This window comes from Hyalella azteca, unplaced genomic scaffold (genome assembly GCF_000764305.2).
Source record: "Hyalella azteca isolate HAZT.00-mixed unplaced genomic scaffold, Hazt_2.0.2 contig11438, whole genome shotgun sequence".
Classification (NCBI taxonomy): domain Eukaryota; kingdom Metazoa; phylum Arthropoda; class Malacostraca; order Amphipoda; family Hyalellidae; genus Hyalella; species Hyalella azteca.
This window is the reverse complement of record NW_025941437.1, coordinates 1-12,158: the sequence shown is the minus strand read 5'-3', so window position 1 is coordinate 12,158 and position 12,158 is coordinate 1. Positions and strand designations below refer to the sequence as shown.

General features: G+C 37.7%; 1 long non-coding RNA gene across 1 annotated transcript; it reads left to right on the top strand.

Annotated features, from left to right (window-relative positions):
* Positions 1–4,999: 4,999 nt before the first annotated feature.
* On the top strand, positions 5,000–8,182 carry LOC125178624. Its single transcript, XR_007156971.1, has 3 exons — positions 5,000–5,071; positions 6,815–6,910; positions 8,087–8,182. It is a non-coding gene; the product is annotated as an uncharacterized LOC125178624 (long non-coding RNA).
* Positions 8,183–12,158: the final 3,976 nt, after the last annotated feature.

The following is a 12,158-nucleotide window of genomic DNA, read 5'->3' as shown; positions in this document are numbered from 1 at the left end:
AGTAGTCTGGTCAGCAATCTATTTATTGTGTATGCGAATTTTACGTTAGAGGATTTTTGATTGTTATCATAACTCATAAAGTCTTGTTCTACTTTGATTATTATTAATCGTATTTTGGAAGAGCGGTTACGAGCGACTTGATCACAGCGGCCATTGCGCGGTGTCTCTCTGTTTCTCTTGCAGATCTTGAACTGTGAGGCAGTTTCTTACTGTTTTTGTTGAATTTCAATTATGCCTGTTAACAAAGCTATATTTTTCGAATTTTTATCTTTACAAAATGCGAAATATACAAATAAAAATTAAGGGCGGCGCACCGATTATTATAGGTGGCGATAGTAGATTATAGGTGGCGTAACGGTGGGTGGCCAGATCTGCAGAAAATCGAAAATAAAACACCATCGTCGATGATTTATATGGTCTGAAACATCTATACCACATTGCAGACAAATCTCTTGTGAGCCACCGTTTACTGTTTGCCCAAACTGCACACTGCACGAAGGAATTTGCCACTGTAATTTATCCAACGTAGGTGTTATTGGGTTGCGGGTCATTCGAGATCAAGACGAAACCATGACTTCGTTCTGTGTGCTTCGCTTTTTAGATTAAGTTCTGTTAGGAAAATTTAGCAGAAATTTAGCGTGAATTCGGTAGGTACGAGTAAAACTGACAGATAGAAGCAAGGTATTCACAAATTTCTCAAACCAAAGTGAAGCCACTGGGCATGTATCAGACTGCTCCTGATATAAATTTTCTTATGAACAACTGAAAATTTTTGTCGCAAAAAATACAGTATCTCAAAAGATGACAGCGAATCTAATTTTTTATGTTCACATGAGATATTGAGTAAATTTATTGCGAATTTAGCGTATGCGCCAACTGGCTGTGTTGGAAATATTGCTTTCATTTCAGACTAATTATTGTATCATTAAGTATAAATTGTATGGATCGATTAAGTGTGTTATATTATATTGACAATATTCTCAAATTGTCCCGCTAATCTAAACTCTAAAGCCACGTCGACGTAGTCGGCAGAGGCAAATCATCTCAAAAGCGCAGCGGCTCTGCAGCCCTCAAGTGCAGCGAGCAATTAGTTCACACGAGTTGGGTTTATGGGAGTCGGCGTTGAGCTTCCTACTAGTCTTTACCATGTCCTGCTTGAAATATGTGCTTTCCGGGTAAGTTGCTTGTCAAAAAAGTATAATTTTTATGCAGAGGGATACGAATAAAAATTCGGCTTTCTATCGCTTACTTCAATAGTGGAATTTAATTATTAAGGAAAATTTGCTCATACAGTAAGATAATTATTTCGATTTTAAGTCTAAATTTCTACTTGAGTGGTCCCGGTATCTTTTGGACGCAGAAGACTAAAGAATATGCAAGAGAAAAATAGTGACTCCAAGTAGTGCAGGTAATTCACGCCTGACAATTTAAAATCATCGAGTAATATCAATTCCTTATTTCACGCAAGAATATTCTTGGTGAAAATATTTCGAATCAAACCGCTGTCAAAATTGGTGTAATGTTCACACTATGAAACTTCGGTGCTTATAAAGCATTTTTTCCGTAGCCTTTACTCTGAGCTAAACCATAGTTCGTTATGAATAAACGGAGTTTCTTTCAGTGGCTATTTATTCGAATCTAGCAGCATGTTCAAATAAAATTGTTGATGGAACTATCTAATCATCACGGTGGTAGCACTAACTTCTGACATTTGATGAAATTAATACTTGCTACATGCAATACTTCAGTCAAATATTTTAAAATTACTTTAGTGCCTAGTCCTCTCCTATAGCTCAATGGTAAAGGCTTTGCTTCGCGTGTGGGAGACCGGAGTTCGAATCCTGCAGGCACTGCGTTTCTTCAAGTCGATTTCTCACAAGGTATGTGTATGGTACTCCGAAAATTTGTTCCTGCTACATGTCTGACATTGCTACTTGTACTATCATGGTAGATTTATATACGCAGCACTTAGGATGGTGATTGTGTGGAACTATGTCAGTAAATACATAAGCATCGGATTAGAAACTAAATTATAAATTTTTATCGACTTCATTTTAAAAGTGCCCATCGGTGGCTCATCAATGTGCCACTGGTGCCAATGGGTAGTTATTGGCGGAAGAAGAGCTTTACGGGTAGGGGGCCATAGGCAGGTTATAGGTGTGGTAAAGGTGGTGCACGCCACCCTTAATGCACTGTATAAATCAAAGCTGCTCCACCTATGGCGTCAGCCTATAGCCATCATAAAAAATAGGTGATTCACTCTTAATTTTTATTTGGGTATGAGGAAAGATATTCTTATTTTATTTAACTTCTGTTTTGGTAATAGTAAAACACATGCAATTTATTTGCTAGAACTTGAAAGATACTGCATAAACAGTAGCTCATTGTTTTTGAGCAAATATTTTACAATAAAAAAATGTTGCTTGGAAGTTGCTCATTTTCAATAAATTTATAATTTAGTGGCTCAATCATGCAGCTTTATTAACTATTAGATAATTATAAAAACTGCTTATAGTTAGATAGAAAAATACTTGTCACATTAGATAATAATCATTATCATCTAATAGGACATACACTTATGCCCGAAATTATTCATACCCTAACGTCATTTCCACAAATTACGAGAAATAGACCAAAAAATAATTATCTAAAACTTTAAAGCAGATGTAAACCATTTATGAACCAAATAACATGTATTTAGAAACCAAAAAACATTATTTTTCAGTTTTTTAAAGAGATTCAAAGGAAACATAAAACTGACTCATGACCAAATTTATTCGTACCCTGCATGAATAGTTAATATCATGGCCTTTTTACTCGTGATAACTTGTTGTAAACGCTTTGGGTAATGGGCAACAAGGTTTCTGCATGTTTCGACACTAAGTTTTGTTCCTTTTTCCAAGGCATACTGTTCCAATTCTTTCAAATTTTTAGGTTGTCTCTTTTTCATCTCTATTGTCAGTACGCGCTGCAAATTCTCAATTGGATTGAGATGGGGAATTTGACTAGACCATTCCGTGACAATGATGTGAGAATCCTCGAACCACTTCTTGACTATTTTCTATGTGTGCTTCGAATTATTATCCTGCTGAAGAATCCAATCAGGACAACGAAAAAACTTTCTGCATCCTGCTTGATGTTATTTTTGATAATATCAAAATATTGTTCTTTTTACATGATTCCGATTACTTTGATCAGACTTCCAGGTCCCCTGGCAGAATATGAACCCCAAAAGATAAGGTTCACACCGCCATGTTCAGCTGTGGGGATTGTTTTCTTTGGATTATGAGCCTCGCCTTTTTTTCGCCAAGCGTAAGCAACATTCATATGCCCGAATAATTCAATTTTAGTCTCATCTCTCCACAAAATCTTGGAGAAAAATGGGGTTTGGTAATCGACAGGAGTTTTAGGAAACTTCTGGCCTTATTTCACATGCTTTTCTGTTAGCAAAGGGTTTTCCTGGGTCGACAACCCTTCAGTCCGTTACGAGGCATTGTTTTTTGCAATGTTTGTCTTGATACCTTCATATCAAAAACATCCAAATTTGATAGAATTTCCTCACCAGTGATCCTATAATTGTTGTAAATGGAGCGTATGTTTCTAGCACATCTAGGGGAGATTTTTCCTTTCCTTCCTCGACCAACCATGTTATCCACCATGATAAATGATTTGAATTTTTTTATAATGCTCTGTATTGCAGACGCAGGAACATTAAAACTCTTAGATATTGCTTTATATCTCATATCTTCTTTGCGGGAATTTATAATTTTGCTTCCGAGATCATTACTAAGCTCTTTTTTCTTTGCCATCTTCAAACTTTTAGCAAAATTTTAGCTTTTTTCTAAATTGTGAAAAAAATGATATTTTCAAACTTTGCAGAGAAAAATATTACAATGCTTAGTAACACAAAATTTTGAAATACAATTATTGAGTATATACTACTATTTTCAATATTAGTTCTTCTTAAATATTATTATAAATGATCACGAATAAGAGGGTACGAATAATTCTGAACGGTTAGTTACTCACAAAATTCAAAGTAATTACTATCGAAAGTTATTATATACATATTTTCTTGCATTAAATTTGTTGTACTTAATAATGACAACCCTTCCTAGAAGAATAAGTTGTAAATGATCTCTATTGTTCGTTAAAATTGGAATTTTATTATATTTCTGAAGGGGTACGAATATTTTCGGGCACAAGTGTACAGTATATGTTCAAGCTAAAACGGGATTACTGTATTAATAACTCGATTCATACATTCACATGTATAAAGTTAATTCGAATTGGTATCTACATCGTTTTCAAATTATTTGATCTCTTTTAAGAATGCATGAAATTATCAGCGGATATATGTATCATTTTAACCCTTTTCCATCCATTTAGAAAAAGCTTAATTTGTATGAAATTTACGGCTTCGATCATTCAAGAGATAATAATGAAGAAAATATATCATAATTTTATCTCACAACACGACATTAACCTTGCGTCTAAAAGACAATCCAGCAGTTTAAATAACAGACGCTCTCGCATGTTTTTGTGGCGGGCCAGGAGTGGGCGAACGTTTGCTTAGGCCCAACTGGACCGACCGCTTCATTCTTCTACTAGACGAGGTCTCGTGCGCGGGACGCTTCTCCAGGAAACGTAGCTCTTCTTAAAGACACGTGGCGCTTGATAAAAAGCTCAAGTTATTATTGTTGCTGATTATACGTCCAATTACAATAATTTTACGTTGCTGATTATACGTCCAGTTGTGGTTGCTGATTATGCGTTCAGCTGTAGTTGCTGATTATATGTCCAATTTCTAAAAGTATCACAATTGTAAGAAGCACACAAGCAAGGATTATATAAAAAAATGACTGATTTGTGTAATTCGAGTGGAAGTGCGGCGATCCAACAACTGATCAGCAGAAGTTGCGGCTCAGGAAATCGCTCGCGATTCGTGCTGGAGCTGCGCATGAGAAATGGAGCTGCGCATGTGCAAGCATATGGTGGAGTTTAAGAACGAAGTGTCAGCTAGTCAGCTCAAAAGGATAGCTGCAAGTAAAATGGAATTCAATCACAACGGGTGAGTTTTCAGGGGATTTTAATTTAACGTTCAGCTTTACACTAAGATGTTGCAAGCAGTTTTATTGGTGACGGTTGAAGTTTACGTATCATTAATTTGTTACATCTCATGTGGGAGTTGGTTCCTACCATAACTTCTATATTCCTTGCTGGGAACATTCGCCTCTGGTGTCCGTCTCTTGTTTTGTGTGATTTGGATTACTGGCGCGCTTGCCCTGGAACAACATTCAGAGTCAGGCTTTGTATCGGCGGCTGCTACGCGACGCATATTCTTTTATTGAGAGGAAAGTGAGGTCAAGGAGGAGAGATTTTTAGGGAAATGGAATTGCAAGGGAAAATTTATTTAGTCTATTAACCACATCCCATTTACGTATTTCTAGATTTTTCATACGACAAAACAGAAATTACTCATTTCTGGTTATGTTTTTCACACTGAACTTAAATATCAATTTGATATTGCTGTCTTATGAAATGTATTGATAGTTGTCCAAGAGTAAACTGCCATATTTGAGGTGCTCAGTTAACCCTGTTACCGTTTTTTCATCTCACCAATCTTCTAATAAAAGCGTTCACCGTGTTCGCCAAACTGACTCTTGTCGCACTGAATGCCCACCATGAGTTCGCGGATCTGTTATCCATTTAATACACCTGCCCATATTTTCCCTAGACTCTACTTAGGGGATTTTGTAATCAAATATTCAAATGCAACAGCATCTGGATTAATTGAGTGTTGTTGCAAACTTTTTCACCAAGCTAATTTTTATACGTAGAGGTGGCAGTAGAATGTCACTGTTGAATCACATTCATGACACAAGGTTCTTAAGATTGTCTCTCAGGCCATTCCCGTTTGATGTTATGATCGGCCCCGGTAGCTTGACTATACCACTCCCGTAGAATCAACAGCACTTAGTATCACCGAGCTGAAACCCTAGAAGTGCTTCAGCTTCCACGACAACACTAATGATGTTTTCCTCCTTTGATCTTGATCAGGACTAGCTTCATAATGTCATATTGAATGTTATAGTGGGTGCCGTCGTTTGCGGACAACAAATACGCTTGCAGATTTTGTTTTACATCAATCACGTTTGCTGAGATCACACATTTCTTTCATCTAATTCTTGCCGTTCTCCAATGACCCTAATTGATAACTTTTACACTATATAAGAACGTACATTAATATTTTCGTCTCCAACAGCGTATGATATTGCAGAAGTTCTTTAATGGCATTGGAGATAAGGTAGTTTGCTACTCACGTTTTCAGTCAAACACACAGTAGCTTAATTATTAGCTGCTGTTACTCAAGTTCTGTGCAACGAATAGCACAAGTACCTCCGAAAACGCTCCTAAATTTGTTCGATACGTTCTATAACGGATAATTATTTGTGTATCTTATTAGCATTTGTGTACTATCAATCACACTGGCCTGGATTTCTTCAGTTGACAGTTTTGGTAATGAAAATATGATGTACATAACTGTCATCATCGAACGTTTTTGCACGTAAATTGCTTCAGGACTCTTAGTTTCCGGGTATAGATAGCATTTACTGTGTTATTATTAATTCTATTCACAGTGTTATTATTAATATTATTCACTGTGTTGTTGGTAATTTTATTCACTGTGTTATTATTAATTCCATTCACTGTGTTATTATTAATTTTGTTCACTGTGTTATTATTAATTGTATTCACAGTGTTATTATTAATATTATTCACTGTGTTATTATTATTTCTAATTTTTCTCCAGCTCGCGGTTGGTGCGTATCATCAACAACGAGGTTGAGGTGGTAGACCCGCGGACGCAACGAGTTGTTCAATCCCTCAGCAATGGAACAAATTTTCAGTGAGTACTGTACCTTGTGTTTTTTTGCTACATCCAATTTATCCAATTTATATGTGGAACTATTTAAACCCTAAAAGGTGTTTGTGAGAGCCTAGCTGATTTACTTTAAACTGCTTCTTTCGCATAAAAAAACATGGAAACGAGCATGCTGAGTAATATAATACAAATATTGTAGTCTCAGCGTTGATTAGACCATGTTGGCCTGTCACCGATTCTCAACCACCCAGGCACTTTGCCAATTTTGACCAGAATTTTTACCAATAGTTGTGGCTTTTGAACCCCCAACTCGCAGCTCCAAACTTGGCGATCTTAACCACTCGGCCAATCCGATAAGTGCAGGAAGGATTCGTATTAAGAAATTGATAGCACTACCTTGAAATCAAATTGAAGATTCTTTTAAAAAATTTCCTTTAAATTGTTTATGCGAGGGCAAATAATGATGGCCTCAGGGGTGACTAACTTTCCGTTGCTTGCCAACAAATGATGATTTATTATTTTGAAGTAGAGTACGGAGTCATAAGATAAACTTTTGAGCAAAAGTCGCTGACTCTAGAATGAGTTACTTCCGAGTAGCCCTCATGGGACCCTGGCGCTGTTGAAATGATTAATTGTAACAACTTTTTAATTGACTGAAGTACTATGCAAATACATGGGCTATTTTATTTTAATTATTGGTGCTGATAGTAATAAAAATATAACTTAAAGGCTGATATGCATTGCAACAATCACAGCTGCATTAAAATAACGTATCGGTCGTTGCTCAAATGCCTTGATTTTAACCTTCTTCCGTCGTATGTCACTCTCCGGGACCATAACTTTAAACTATAACCATACTTATACTATAACCATACTATAGTATACTAATACTATAGCTATAGTATACTAATTAAACTATAACCATAAACTATAACCATACCACTTTATACTTATAACCATAACTGTAAAGTATTAAGTGTAGCAACCTGAGGGGGTACGTTTGTACGCAACAGAGAATATTTCGAAGTAGTCGTACGTGGCGGCAACCATCAGTGCAAGTTATTTTGCGCTCACTAGAACGTATCCTTTTTGGGAAGATAGGCTTGTGACAATATTGCTCCGTTACTCATGTCAGGCGGTAGAGGGTTAAGCTCTGCTCCAACTTCACTGGTGGATGATTGAGTTCTACAAAATTTGCAGGTTCACGGAGGTCGACCACGAACTGATCCTCGAATCCTGGAGAACTGATGCACACCACTCAGAGTTACAGCTTCGGGATTTACGGTTCCCGTCCTCACATGCAGGCAGGATCCGTTTCCCTGATCAGGCGATGTTACAATATGTTTATTCAAAGAAGGATAGGTCCATCCTGAGTAATGTAGTTGTCTCGCATGGATCAGGTCACTACCAATTTGAGGAGAAACGGAAGCTTGTGTTGCACAACAAATCAAGGTTAGTATTTTCTTGCATTAAACTGTAATTCATGCTGTTACATTAATGTTTTGATCTTGTTTTCCGTTAACCACATTTTCATAGCCACCATGAAGAAATTATGAGGCTTATGTGAAAAATTTCTAATAATTTTCCACATAAAGTTTTGCATTTCATCAAGCAGCAATGACTTAAATTTATTTTTTGCAATCCCTGTTCGGAAATTCAACCGGAATCATCAAAAACTTTTGTTCGTGAAAATTTTCTTCGTTGATATGATGAATTCAGCACCTGGAATTTCTCATGCAAAATTTCAAGGACTTCTACGTGCACTGCACTCAAAACTAAAAGATTGTATTAGATTCTCATCCCCCCAAAAGTCTCCGACCGTTCCCAGACGAGGATAATGTTTCTCTGATCCGTTGCAAGTCATCCTGATTCAATGCTCGAGGACTCGCTCAAGTCTCGTGAAGAAAAATTTTCCAGCATTAATTTAATCTAGTGTTAAATATTTATATATCCTACATCCTAATAGGTTCAATTTCATTACAATATATTACTTGGAGAACAGTATGACTAAACTATTTTATATGCATTAAAATTAGAATGAAATTAACTGATTAATCAAGGATTCTTACATCACCTAGACAATAAGCCTCAGAATTTCTTCTTAGCTTTTCGATGACGGGGGATAAGCCCCCTGCAAGGACTATCAGTGCCGTCTGGGGACCAAATAAAAACGCTACCTGTTTAGCTCTTGCATCTGATGAGAGTTGCCTGCTATTCCAAAATCTCCACGACCGTGCGAACTTCCTTGCTGTCCACAAACCTTCCTTCGCGACTTTACCCGAAGCTCTTAAACAGTTTGAGGTGAGCGATTCATGAAATTCACTGTATATGAATTTTTGTGCATTGTTGCGTTTCTATTATTTATTGCAATTATTTATTTTATTTGTTTGCAATGAAGATGTAACACTTAGCTCACCGTGTCACTCCCGGCGGAGTAAGCTCCAAGCTAACATAATATATAATTTGATAATGAATTGCTGAGATTTCCAGGAGCCAAGAAGTGTATGCTTTTCAGGGTGGGCAACTACAGGTCCCAGGTGTCAGTGGCTCGAGCCCCGGTAGTTCAGGAGCCGCCAACGAACTCACCCACGTTGTTATTAGCGATGATCCTCCATATGCAAGCGGATGTTTCAAGATTGCGCCCATAGGAAACTTCGTCGTCAGTTGGACGTGCCAACGCTCTTCGGTTAGTATAAAATAGTTCCCATTTTTAATGCCGTATCTGCTTGATTTAACACCATGAATGGATTACATAAAATATTTGTCTAGTACTGCACTCAAGACTGTCCTACAACAGCAAAGTTACGGTGGACTCTGGCAGCAAATAAAGGGCTTATTTCATAATAACCTTAAACGCGCACCTAATTTGTAAATATTTTTACGATGAAATAAAATACGAAATAAGAATCATTACATGACACCAATGTAGAAATAGTTGAATTAAAACTAGTTGCATTATACTGATTGCTTGATAACAACGTGGACGCATGATTCCTCAACGCATTGAATGACAAGAACTAGAAATATTTCAGATTGATCAGATATTCTCAATAAACTACAAAACTAACTGAACGTGGTGTTGCGGGAGAGGGGGCAACACATATGGGCTACCCCAACGGGATAGTGAGAAAGAATGAACAAACTACATAAATGAAAGCATCAACTTTATATTTAGTAAACAATGTATATAAATGAACAAGCAACTTCATGAGAGGTACGTCACTAATCATAGATAGCGACCAGACCGGAAATGTACAATTGAATATTAAACTAAAGTTGAACATTTAATTCGGCTGGGCTCATCCATATCGCAGAGGAAATCACAGTTTAGCGAAGATCGTCCAAGTCAAATCAATTCAAAGTGTGCGCGCAGTGCTTGCCGAGAGATTACGCCGGGACACTTTTCCGACGTTGCGAACAAGTTGCAGCTTCCTTCAACACTGTTACACGAGTGGAAAGACAGATGTTCAAATAACGACAAAGTCCATGCGACGTACAGCGCCGGAAGCGTTACCGTCTTGAGACTGGTACTGTAGCTCCGATTGCCTGCAGCCGCACCCGTCCATGGCCGACGAATGAAGTAACCAAAATACAAGAACTCGGGTTCAAATGAATGGTTGACAGCAGCATCGGAGGTCCATCAAAGGTATATCCTTACCGACCAATAACTGTGTCCTGCCACGCCCGCCCAGGCAGGCGGCTCAATGGAGAGTGAGCCGAAGCATGCTCATGTTCAATTTTCAGCTCCGAGTAAAGCCCCGTCCACACGCTCAAACTTATCGTCAGTCTTGCATGTCATGCCAGGTTTGGACGGAAGACTGAAGAGCGTCCACACGCTCAAACTTTTCTTCAGTTTTTAGTGCGTTGGCGACAATGGCTGCCGGCCGGAGGCAGTGCTGCTCGCTGCAGTGATCGCAGTTTGTGCCACCAAAATTAGGTTAAAGCGATGCAAACGTACGCTGTGGTCCCGAAAATGGTTTAAAAAAATGCCACAATGAGGGTTGATAGACAGCATCCCTACCAGCACCAGACAGCATTGACGACTTCATTTTGGCACATTCTTTTCGATAAAGTTTATTTTCTTCGTTACAAAGTCTTTGTTTGCTGTTACTTCACGCCTCACAACTTAGACAGAAAGTACAAATTCCAACCCACACACTACATACCCTCACTCTACAGCCGCACCCACACCGCCTCATGAAACAAACCATTTTCCATGATTCAGGTTTCACCACCATTATAGATGTTTCACCAGTACAAGCCGTACAAGACACAATCAAACAAATCTTAAAACAATCCACACTACAATCACAGAAAACTACCTCTAAACCCTTCCTCACAATAAAATTCTAAACATCCCCGCACTACAGATCCAGCCATCTGAAATCAACCTACCGAGACTTGCACGCATTAACTCTGCACAACTTTGCACAAACAAATCACCGCTACTTCTCTCATATCTAAATAAAATAACCTTGCACAACTTCGAACAAACAAATCACTTCGCACAAACAAATCACTCCCACCAGCGAGGCAGGGAGGGTCAACAACAAAGGAATCATACAAATTGTTTCTAGTTTGGATAGAATTATATGAAGAAAATAGATGACTAAATACGCATCTGATGAATGAAATAATAAAAATAAGTGGAAATTTCAATGCAATATTTAATCATTACACAGCCAGGTCTAGACCGACACTCGACCTGATCGCTCGCGGGATCAGCGAAGGACCACCAAACGAATTGAGCTTATTGCGTTTGATTGAGCGATAATTGGCTTATTCGGATTATATCATATATGTTATAGCTAGTTTCATTTATACTTTTTGGGGACATTTGTTCATCAGTTTCCTTATTCTCTTTAAATTTTAAAACATGAATAATTAACTCCCTGTTTATTTCCAACCACACGAAGAACATTAATCTCGCATGACGATGCTGTCAAATCTGTCTGATCTAAAACCTCAAGTCATCTATTGCAGCAAGTTTTTTTCAGTAATAGTACAAGTTATGCTAAGAGCATTTATATGATATTTAACCAAAGCCTCCAGTTAATAAATAAGCAAATCAACCCTAGACGCTAGGGAGCAAGCACATATTACAACCAAAAAGGAGGGAATTGGTGGGTTGCTGAAATAGAGTAGATGGGTTGATATGGGTTGCTGAAATAGAGTAGTATACTCTAAACTCGTCATTTAAATGCCCTATTTTCTAGACGACTTGAAATAGATATTGAATTACAGTAGATTAGTTTCATTTGAACAATCAATT